Here is a 3,028-nt window from a genome sequence, read left to right on the forward strand (position 1 = left end):
CAAGAATATATAATAATATAAACAACTAAAGGGCACATTCTGCAAGTCTGCCTCCTGGCTGCCATGAGTCTAGAGTCCTCAGCTGCTCTATCTCCCCACATCATCATCTCTTTGGCTCACTTTTTTTTTTTTTTCCCCAAAAGAATAACTTTGTTTTATTATCGTGATTTGTGAAAAGAAACAGGGCAAACAGTACAAAGAAGGGCATAGACAGTGTCCAGTTTTAAGTCCCAAGTTTCTTCTTTTTGATGGGTGGAAGGAGCTGAGTGATGATGTCATCCAGGGGCCGTTCTACTGCCACCGGTGTTCTTTCATCCAACAGCTCCATAAAGAGGAAAGGCTTATATTTCTTAGAAATTTTAAAAGCATAGGCTGTATACCAACCTGGTATCTGATTCATTCATGAGAGAAGTTGGATTGTAGAGTAAGGTTCTATTGTTAGGAAGAGGCAACAACTTGTCAATGATACAGAACATATAGGCATCATAGAGAAGGATGAAAACTGATGTGTGTGATGGGAGTATCCCTTTGGAGCTAAAGGTGATGAAACCCCTGCTTCTGAATGGTCTGGCTCCTCTCTGTATACTGCTTGTCTGGGATGCTGTGCTCAAATACCTGTTGGTCAGAATGAGCAATAACAAGGTTGTTAGTATTGGGAGCGATGCCAAAGGCAGTCACAGGGAAGTTGTAAGCAGGCACTGTGCAGTAAGGCTTTAATTGTTTCAGGTTGTAGATGTGGACCCCAGCACTGGTTCCTGATGCAGCCAGCCACTTACCATCAGGACTGACTGTCAACAGACACATGGCTTCCACAGTCCCTGACTGGGACTGGAAAGTATACAGGTGTTTAAAGCATCCTTCCGACAGCTGGATGATATGGAGAGACTCTAGAGGTGATGCCACAAAGAGCCTGGTGGAGTCATTGGAAAACAAAATCTGAAGGGCAGCATGAAGAAATTCTGGCATTTTGGAAACCTTTGGGAGGCATATGTTGTCATGTTCATAACTCAACCGGTAAAGAAAAAAACCTAGAGGCTGTCGAATAGGCTATTCGACTTTCACATGGGGAGATACATCTGCAAATGATATTCTCAGGACTCTTTGTCTTGAGATCATTGAGTAAATGATCTACTTTTTAAAGAGTGGAATGATATCTCCATTCTTTCTTGCTGCACCGGAGGCTTCTGGTCTCCAAAGTTCCAAGTGATGAGCAAACTGGAAGAGGAGGAGTTGCTGCTTCTTTGAACAGGAAATGAGACAGCGATAAAGGAAGGTGATTTTTCGGAGTGCAGCATCATAATTCTTTACTTCCACCTTCTCCATGACAAGATGAATAACTAAGTGAGTATCTGTACCTCTAGAGAGGAGCGCCGTCAGACTGTGGGCCACGGTGAGCACATCATGAGTGTGATACTGGAAAGGCTTTGTCCGAACCCACTGTTTTCTCTTTGCTGTTGGAAGTCACAGAGATCAGCTGAAAATGGAAGACCGTCCCCTCAGCTGTGCCCACCATGAAACTGTCCACTTAATCAGATACGGCAATGGACATCAGCATTTGCAATGAGATGGCTCTTGATGAGTGTCCCAGTAGCTGAGTCCCAGAACTGCACCTTCCTCACAGGGTCCACGCTTATGACAGTGCCACCAGACAAGAAACCCACACTCCATATGATGCACTTCCATTTAGATACACCCATGTATCACCTGTCCACAGTCATCTTATGAGTAGCCTCCCTGATTTGACATCAAACACACTAAATGCAGTCGATGGAACCAGCTGCAATGTGGGTACCAGAGGGATGCCAGTTGAGACTCAGGATGTGACTTTTCTGCCGATCAAAATTTATTTCTAACTGGATTCTGTCTGAGGTGATTTGAAATAGTTCCACAGATCCATCCTCACAGCCAATCAAAAGTTGAGAGCCACTGGGGCTGGCAGTCATGCTCCAAATGGGTCCTCTGAAGGCATACATTGAATACTTGATGTCCAGTGCCTGAAGGTCATACTCGGTAATTTCTCCATTGAGTCCACCACTGAAGAGTCGCTGTCCTTTTGCACAGCAAAGAGCTTCTGTAGTCTGAGACTCATAACCCGGGAAAACCTTGTCCTGAAAGTAGTTTGCTGACAAGTTATAAATTTCCACAGTGCCATCTGTTTGTGAAACAGCCAATTTGTTTGACTGGTTATTGTAAACCACACAGTGGATCCCTGATGGGACATAATTAAAGAAACATACTTGATGGGTCCTAAATTCACCCATTTCTGCAGTCTTTGGCTCACTTTTATAGAAGCAGATCACTGGGTGATCTGGGTGGGTTTGGGTTAGTAGTAGTAATAGTTGTAGTTAAGTGCTGTGAAGTCAGTTCTGACTCACAGTGACCTTGTATAGGGTTTCCGAGGAGCAGCTGGTGTGTTTGAACCACCAACCGTGCACTTGTGGTCCAGTGCTTATCCTACAGTGCCACACAGGACTCTCAGATAGCAAACCAGTTGTATAATTTCTATCAGGTTGAGAAAGTTCTAATTCTAATTTCCTGGGAGTTTATCTTTTAAATCAGAAATTGATGTTGAACTTTGTTAAAATGTCTTCAGTATCTATTGAAATGGACCTGTTGTTTTAATTTTTTTGGTTTGTTGATTTGATTAACTACATTGATTAATTTTCAAACATTAAAGTATTCTTCCATTCTTGGGATAAACCCCACTGGTCATGATGTAGTATCAATTTTGTTTACCATTAGATTCAGTTTACTGATGTCATTAAGAATATAGAACTTCATGAGAGAAATTTGCTTGTAGTTTTCTTTTCTTATAACATCTGGTTTTGGTATATGTAGTATCTTGAATTTGCTTGATATGACTTTTCTATCTAAAGTCTTCTTACTTACCACCAAGTGATTGGGTGGGACCGTGCAAAGAAGGTGTACAGGACTCTAAAGCTGGGATTGATTAGTTTTGTCATCCAGCTATGTTTAAAAGGAACAATCTCAGAAACAGGAATAGATTATCCCAGGACCATCAAGAAGG

General features: G+C 42.2%; 1 pseudogene; it reads right to left on the minus strand.

Annotated features, from left to right (window-relative positions):
- Positions 1-223: 223 nt before the first annotated feature.
- LOC102837546 lies at positions 224-2,261 on the minus strand (annotated as a pseudogene).
- Between the last annotated feature and the right edge of the window lie 767 nt (positions 2,262-3,028).

This window comes from Chrysochloris asiatica, unplaced genomic scaffold (genome assembly GCF_000296735.1).
Source record: "Chrysochloris asiatica unplaced genomic scaffold, ChrAsi1.0 scaffold00282, whole genome shotgun sequence".
NCBI classification, from domain to species: domain Eukaryota; kingdom Metazoa; phylum Chordata; class Mammalia; order Afrosoricida; family Chrysochloridae; genus Chrysochloris; species Chrysochloris asiatica.